The sequence below is a fragment of the Pantherophis guttatus genome, chromosome 4 (assembly GCF_059756535.1).
Source record: "Pantherophis guttatus breed Tessera chromosome 4, ASM5975653v1, whole genome shotgun sequence".
Lineage (NCBI taxonomy): Eukaryota > Metazoa > Chordata > Lepidosauria > Squamata > Colubridae > Pantherophis > Pantherophis guttatus.
Window position 1 is genome coordinate 63925801 of NC_142066.1, and position 9087 is coordinate 63934887.

The 9087-nt window shown below is 40.4% G+C and overlaps 1 pseudogene; it reads right to left on the reverse strand.

The window, feature by feature from the left end:
* Positions 1-6090: 6090 nt before the first annotated feature.
* Positions 6091-7894, reverse strand: LOC117665024 (general transcription factor II-I repeat domain-containing protein 2A-like; annotated as a pseudogene).
* Positions 7895-9087: the final 1193 nt, after the last annotated feature.

Sequence of the window (9087 nt, forward strand, 5' to 3'; positions counted from 1 at the left end):
TAAAGGTTGCTGGTTGTAGTATAGTCAGGCTGGAACTAAGATCCCCGCACAAAAGGTTACAAAGTTTTTTCCTCAACTCAGCCCTCCCCTCTTTAACCAGTTCATCTTCAGGTAATGGAGAGCCGCATAGATGTTTTGAGACTCGCTGAGATGTCCACATTCCATTCTCAGGATGAGTGGCCTTGAAGACTGGCACAAACTGGTTCCATGCCACTCTGGTCTTTGTCAAGCTGTCATCCTCCCTCACTATTTCCCATCACATCACCATTCATGTTTATTGCCCATTTGTCCCCCCCTACCCTCTAGCATTTGATTGCAGGTTGCCAGCTAGGCACCAAACTGAAGATGGCAGAACTGACACAATATTTGTTAAAGATCCTCATATGGGAACAGTTCTTTCTTACTTAATATTCTTGCCTACAACCAGTGATGGGATTCAGCCAGTTCACACCACTTCGGGAGAACCGGTTGTTAACTTTCTGAGCAGTTTGGTGAACTGGTTGTTGGAAGAAATCATTAGGGCAGAGAACCAGTTGTTAAATTATTTGAATCCCACCACTGCTTACAATTAAAACAAATCCAAGCATTCAGCAGTAATGCAAATGTTACATTTGATCAGGGGTGAAATGCTCCCAGTATGGACCGGATCACCCGATCCGGTAGCGATGGCAGCGGGTGGTTCAGAGAACCAGTAGCAACGGCAGTTGGAGGCGCCACCCACCCACCCAATCGCCGCCTCACACCTGCTCGCCCTTCGCCTTGGGTTGGGGGCCTGGGCCCAAGGATGCACCATAACCCGAGGCCCCGGAGCTGCCGCCTGCTCGCCGCCTACTCGCCATCTGCCTCAACCGGGTTGGGGAATGCACCATTCCCTGACTCTGGCCTTTCCGCGGAGCTGCCACCCACTCTCCCTTTGCCACGTGGCGTGTCCTTACCTTTCTCCTACGGTTGGCTGCCAGGGAAGGCAAGCACCTGAAAGTTACCAGAGCTGCTCTCCTTGAATGTGCCGCCACTATCACCGCCCTGTTCCACATGCCGGCTGCGCAAGCGCACACCATTTATTTCATTCATTCATTAGCGGCAGGTTGGGTGTGCGCTTGTGCACCATTTATTTCATTCATTCATCAGCGGCAGGTTGGGTGTGCGCTTGCGTTGCCGGCGCATGGAACAGGGCGGCGATGGTGGCGGCACATTCAAGGAGAGCAGCTCCGGTAACTTTCAGGTGCTTGCCTTCCCTGGCAGCCAACCGTGGGAGGAAGGTAAGGACACGCCGCATGGCAAAGGGAGAGCAGACAGCGGGTCTGGGGCAAGGCTGGTGTTGGGGAATGGTTTATTCCCCGACCCTGTTGAGGCAAGTGGTGAGCAGGTGGCAGCTCCGGGGCCTTGGGGAATGGTGCATCCCTGGGCATCCCCCAACCCAAGGCGAAGGGCGAGCGGGCGGCTGCTCCAGGGCAAGGTCGGAGTTGAGAAATGGTGCCTTCCCCGACCCTGTCGAAGCAGGCAATAGCTCCAGGGAATGGCACGTCCCTGGGCTCCAGCCCAAAGCGAAGGAGGAGCAGGTGGCGAGTGGACTGCAGAATAGAAATTTAAAAAGTTTCCCTACCAGGTTCTGTGGGCGTGGCTTGGTGGGGGGGGGTCTTGTGACTGAGTGGACGTGGCTTTGAGTGACATTGAGTTGGCCACACCTACTCAGTCACAGGACATACACCCCCACAAGCCACGCCCACAGAACCGGTAGGGAAAAATTTTAGATTTCACCCTGCATTTGATCATTTGATTTAGTTGATTCTAATGGTTAAGAGTAAATGATTAAAGCTATCTAGTAAATCACACAAATAATAAAACTGACACTGAAGAAAGATCTTTTTAATTTGTTTTTTTAAAAAGTGAATGTTTCTAATGGGGTGAAATTTCAAAGGATTTTTGAAGATAATAAAAAGGATTTCAAATTAATTACTGCAATTTCTTTCTGTGAATGTGTGAACTTCCATGCAGAGAACATTTAACTGTAACTAGAGACTGACCCTAATGTGAATAATTCATCTGCAAACTTCTTTGAGCAGAAGTAGAAGATTTTACAAATGTTTTTTTTATAAAGTTTATTTCCATTTTTAAAAACAATGCTTTACATATATACATACAAAATTATTGCAACTAGCGTACACAAATATGCGCCTATACAACAATACAGTCCATTTCATTTCCCTCTTTTTTTTTCCCACCCAAATATACCATAAATTCCAACATTCGTAATAATCAGAATCTTTTTGATTCCTAAGTAATTTCGTTAACCGGTCTGCCTCTGCGCATTCTGTAATTTTCCAAATCAATTTATTCTCTGTGGGTAATAGTTCATTTTTCCATTCTTGCCCGTATAATATCCTAGCTGCAGTAGTGATGTGGAGGATCAAGTACCATTTTTCCTTCGTTACTTTGTCTGATGATTTTGCAAATGTTTACATCTGGGTAATGATACAAAGATTCAAAGTTGCTACAGGCTATGCCCAATGAAACAGTAAACTTGTGGTACATATCATACTCCATGGAAAAATGTTCTCCTCACAGAGATTTTAAGCAGAAGCAGCAGGTAAAATTAATATAAAAGAAGTGGCATTATTTGTATGAGTCAACAAATTGATAACATGCATATTCTTCTGATGTGAATATTGGCAACATAAATGCCTGAACAGCTTAGAACTATAGAAGGGTAGGAAGAGAATGTTGTCATTATCTAAGAAAAGTTACCTTGGAAGTTTTGTTACAGAGATTGTACAAAATGTTTTATTAGGTAAAACTTTGCTCAACAGCAATAATTGCAAGAGGTTTAGTGGACAATCACTTAAACATGAGCCAGCAGTGTGCTGCAGCTGCCAAAAAAGTCAATACAATCCTAGGCTGCATTAATAGAGAGACAGAATCAAGATCACAAGAAGTGATACTACCACTTTGTAATGTCTTGGTAAGACCATACTTGGAATACTGCATCCAATTTTGGTCACCACAATCTAAAAAAGATGTTGAAAGTCTAAAAAGAGTGCAGAGAAATGCAATGAAGATGATTGGGGGTATCAAGGCTAAAGCTTATGAAAAACGGTTGCAGGAATTGTGTATGTCCAGTTTAGTCAAAGAAGAACTGGGGGGGGGGGGAGAGCATCGCGGCGAGATAGTCGAGGAAATAGCGGGTTCTGACGAGCTCCATGAAAACCCAGACTGAGAAGCCGCTGCCGAAGAGGAACAGGCAAGTTCCTTGAAGGGCAGAGGAAACTCTCTCCAACTCGGCAGCAGGGGCGGCAGCCATTGCGGCCACCAAAAAGCTGGGGCAACCAGACTAAGCATTGAGCAGGAGTGGTGCCCTAAACTGAGTTTTGAGCCGGGTGAGTGACAGCCAAGTCATAGGCAAAAAAAAAAAAAAAAAAAAAAAAGAAAAAGATTTTTAAATCTAAAAGAGCCCCAGCAGAATAACAGCAGCTAATGGGCATGGGGGAAAGGAAGGAAGGAGACTAAAATGGAAACTTAAATTGACAAAACCTGAAAAGAAAATTGACTTTTGGATAAAAATATTTGGAGAACTTTAAAAATTAGAAGAAATAAAACCCATAACTGTGTAAAGGATTGGAAAGAAAGTAAGCAGATCCTCTTTTGAATGTTATAGAAAAACTAAAGAGAAATTGGAAATTAAGCCCTGTAATAGAAGTGTTGTACCAAAAAACAAAGAGGGGGGAAACGGACTGTGTAATTTGGATTGGACTTTAAAACTGATTTGGCATATAGAAAGGTAAAAAGAAGAAAAGGAAAAAAATATAGCAAAGACTGTTAACATGGATTGCAAACAAAATGGATACTTTTTCAGGCTGCTGATTGGAATTGTGGATTGTAGAGAGACATCTACAGGAGAAATAAGATCATTACAACACTGAACTTTTGCTTTGGAAAAATGGTGCAGGAAATTAGAGAAATGATGAAAATGATGTATTTGTCATTGAAAACAGAAGTAAGGGAAATAATTACAATGTTGCATGGAGAACTGAAACCTAATGATCCAAAAATTGTGTTAGAGTATACTCAAGCTGACAAGGAAATAACGAATGAGAAGCAACACATAGAGATTGAAAATAAAGAAGAAGACAAAGACAACGAGATTGACTATGGAAAACTAAATGATTATGTGGGCAGTAACAATAAAAAGGAGAATTTTAAAGATTGCATTGGGATTAACAATGGAAAAAACAGAAAAGGTGGAACAGACAAAAAGGGGAAAAAAGGATGGAATAGAAAGAATATAAAAAACTTAAATGATTATACTGGGAAAGACAGAAAAGAGGGAGAAGGGGTGGAAAACAACAGGAAATACAGGGCAAAATACAAGAGTCCATGACTTTGAAACAAAAAATGATTACACTGAGATTAACAGTGGAAAAATAAGAAAAAGGGAAAAGAGATGGAAAATAATGGGAAATACAGGGCAAAACAGGAGAGTTCAGGATTTTAAAATACAAAAGAAAAGGAGAAAGAAAAAGAAAAAATAGAAAGGGAAAGGGAAAGGGAGAAAGAAATGAAAGAGGAATATGTTACAAATAATTAGAATTGAAATATGAATTGATGAATTGAAATGATTTTTAGAAATATGTAATAGTTGGAATATCTTTTAACTAAAATTATGGAAATTGCAGCAATTGGAATATTCTTAATTGTATTGTTAGAATTTATATAATGATAAGTTTTAGAAATATGAATAAGTTTAATAAATTAGAGAATAACAGCTAGAATATCTTCAAATTTAATCAGCAAAATTGTAACAATTGGAATATTTTTAATTGCATATTTTGAACCTAATCAAAAAAAGAAAAATTGAAATGCTATTGTATTATGAATTAATTAGATTGTGGTGAAAGCAGAAATGATCAAGATGTTGTTTGAAGAGGTATAAATACATATGTTTGATAAAGTAATTGAAATTAGAGATAAGATTCAGAATTAAAATGTTGGATTGTATTATTTGGAAAAAGATTTAAGGAAATGTATGGTATACATTTCCTTAAATCATGGTATAAACAATTGGGTTTATTATTCTTATAAGAAATGAATGATTGTAACACCACATAATTAATTGATTTGTATTAAGATGTTGGATATTGAAATAGCTGACAATGGAAAACATTAGTGATTATATTAAAGGAATATAAGGGAATACTAGGAATTATATTTGTGAGATTTTAAATATAAGGGGTTTAATATAGAGATGAAGGAAAAAATTGAATTTGGTTAAGATTAGAGGTTAGGATGAAGGGTAATATTGATTTTAAAAAAATAGAGAGAATAAATATTATGACAAAAAAGGTAATATATAAATTCAGTTGAAATGACTAAAAACTGTTTAAATTTGTGAACAGGCAAATACTCTGTTCAGAAAAAATACATTGTATGTTTGTTTGTTTGCTTGTGTAAAAAATAAAATAAACTTTAAAAAAATAAAAAAAACTTTTTTAAAAAAAAGAACTAGGGGTGACATGATAGTAGTGTTCCAATATTTGAAGGGCTGCCAGAAAGAAGAGGGGGTCAATTTATTTTCCAAAGCACCAAAAGGCAAGACAAGAAGCAATGATTGGAAACTGAACAAAGAGAGAAGCCATTTGGAATTAAGGAGAAACTTTCTGACAGTAAAAACAATCAACCATTGGAATAGCTTGCCTTCAGAAGTTGTGGGTGCTGTAACACTGGAGGCTTTTAAGAAGAGAGTAGACAGCCATTTGTCTAAAATGACAGTCTCCTGCTTGAACAGAGGGTGGGACTAGAATACCTCCAAGGTCCCTTCCAATTCTGTTAACTTAAGGCACAAAAAGCAATTTTAGGGTGATTGCATACTGTAGTCCAGGGGAATCAAATTTAATTTCATTGATGGCCACATCAGCATTTTGGTTGCCCTCAAAGTTGCATGTAAAACTATATCATATTAGTTTAGGAGTATATTATGTCTAAGATGTAGGCCAAACAGGATTAACATTTCAAATATGAACAAATATTTCAAATAAATCTGCAAAAACAAATTTAAAACAAACAAAAAAAAAACAACAAACTATTTATTTCTCTCTTTCATACCGTTTTGTCCAAGCCGGATGTTTGACATCTTTTCTTGTCTACAAGTTCATTCATGTTCAAGGTTAGGTTCTGAGCTGTGGAAACTCTCAGGATAGAGTGGAGGTGGGCATCAGTGAGAAGAATTCAGTGTACACTTTTGTTCACCCTTATCACAGAGAAAAGTTGCTCACACAGGTATGTACTACCAAACATGCAGAGCATTCAAGCAGCTTGTTTGCAGAGTTGGGGCATCATTTCAGGGATGAACCTGGTGAACCGTGTGGGCCCCACAGCATCATAGTTGCCTTAAGTGCGCTGTTACATTGGAGTTCTATCAACTCCATCTGGATTTTTACAAGTGCTTTCTGTCAACTGCATATGAATTACTGAATAGTCCAAAATTGAATTTCTGTGTTTCAAAGTCAACAAAACAATATGTAAACTCCATGTGAAGCGTGCTCAGCTTATCAGCAAAATGAGCATCTGAAAACACAGTGGTCGAGACTTAGTTTATGATTGTTTGGCAACAGGGAAAGTGATTCAAGTTTCCTTGTTGCATCTGAGTCTCCAACAGTCGCAGCTTAATTTTAAAGTCTTTCACTGCATCATACATGTCCGTGATCACATGGTCCCGTCCCTGAAGCTGAAGGGTTAGTGCAGTGAGATGCTTAATTTTGTCACACAGAAAAATTAATTCACACAGCCACTTTTCATCCCGCAATACTAAGGAGTCTTTTCCCTTACTTCCCTGAATTGACAGATTTCCTTACGCAACTCGAAAAATCTATTGAGCACTTTTTCTTGACTTAACTATCACACCTCTGTGTGATACGGCAGATCACCAAGTTCAGAATGCATTTCCTCCAGAAAAGACTTAAATTGATGGTGATTTAAACCTTTGGCTCTTATAAAGTTAACTGTCTGTGTTACCGTGCTTACTAAATGTTCCATCTTCAGGGCTTTGCCACATAGTGTTTCCTGGGTATATGATGCAGTAATATGCTGTCAGCTCATCTGTGCAATTCTCACTCTTCATCTTCTCTCACATCCTCCCCACTAAGCCACTCTTTTCCCAGATGCTCCATCTGTTGTCCGTCCTGTAAATTTGTCCCAGGGCAGTTTCATGTCATTTACACGTTTAAATACTGCTTCAAGTATGTCTTTTCCTATGGTAGTGCCATGCATTGATTTCATATCCAAAAGTTCCTATGTAATGCATAAACTTGAATCCACTCCACGAATGAAGATTGTCAGCTGTGCCATGTCACTGATGTCAGTGCTTTCATTCACAGGCAAGGGAATATGCAATGAAATCTTTTCCCTTTTCAATCAACTGTCCTTGTAAATCAGTGACAAGCTCATATATCTGATCAGCAACAGTATTCCTGCTTAGGCTTCCATTAAAAAATGCTTGCTTTTGGTTTACACTTTACACTTCACACACTTTAATCATGCAGCATTTCACAAACTCCCGCCTTTGTAAATGGCCAGGATTATTTAATTATCTCTTCTGCCACTATAAAACTAACTTTCACAGCAGCTTCACTTCGTGATTTTGCTTTTCTGAACATATGCTGCCATAATATCAGGCTCTTTTTCAATTCTTCCACCTTCTTTAGCTACTGCTGTATGTCCAAGTTTTTGTACTTCTCCTGATGTTTCATCTCATAGTGCCATCTCATGTTATATTCTTTAAGTACAACCACATTAACTCCACAAACAAGGCACAAGACCTTAACTTCAATGTCAACAAACAGGTACTCTTCCTCCACTTCTTTTGAAAGCACCTGTTTTCAAAGTCCACTTTCTGTTTGGCCATATTTGGGGTTTAAATGTCAGTATAGGCACACAGGTCTTCAAGACAGATGCTGTATATATGGACTATGAGCTGCGCTATCCCAGGTGCCAAGTGAGGCAAGCAGTTGTGAGCGCCCTAGGTATCCATTCTGGAGCCTCAGTAGGATGCTGTGAGTCCAGATGTTTTGAGCAGGTTTAGCAACATCAGAGCATCTTTGGAGAGAAAGCAAGTTACTGCAGCCCCCTTTGATAAATTGAAATTATATATTTTCTACAGGAGAGATCCTAGATGGGTGGAGGGGAAAATATCAGCAATCCACAATCACTTTGAAGCTGATCTAATAGCCACAAGGTCTACTCAACCTCTCTAGTTAAGCTACTTCTATTTCTGATCAGATTCTGATATTTTCAGGGCTGCCTTTCAGCCTTGGATTGTAAGGGAAAAAAACAAGACACATTCAGCTTTACCAAATAGGAGACAAGGTCTCCATTTTTCTTAATAACTCTCCTAAGTCCAAAAAGCCCAGAAATAGAGTTCAGAATCCCTGAAATATCCATCCAAAATTTAGCTTTCACAGGCAATGCTGGTTAGATGGCAGAAGAGGGGGTGCAAGTTGTGGGAGCCACATCCGAAGAAAGCCCGGCTATCCTCAGACAGAGGCATGAAGAGGCTGCAAGTGAGACACATCTGAAGGGCAAGGTGCGGCTTCCATATTGGTCACTTCTATCCAGTGGTGGCAGTCAGGTAATTTAACAACCGGTTCTCTGCTCTAATGATTTCTTCCAACAACCAGTATGCCAAACTGCTCAGAAAGTTAACAACCGGTTCTCCCGAAGTGGTGCGAACTGGATGAATCCCACCATTGCTTCTACCTCTCCAAGGCCCCTCAGGTGATGGGAGGAAAAGAGCCAAAAAGGGCACCTATGGGGTCAAGGCAAGGCTGGAAGGGGAATCTGGAGGTCTCCAGCGGAGGAAGGCGAGAGCAGGGTGAGTGCCAAAGCCTCATCCACCAGAGGAGCCTCAACGCCCCTGTCAGGCTGTGTGGAAGACTTCTGGATGATGGTGTGGGCTGCTGGGAACCCTGGGCAGAGAGGGCAAGCACCCAGCCTAGCCCTCAAGCTTCCAGGGCACTGGGACCACCCAGCCCAGCCTAGCCATGCTTCCCTAGGGGCTGCCCAGCCATGTTTACCTTCGCAAGGCTGCAGTTGCTGTGC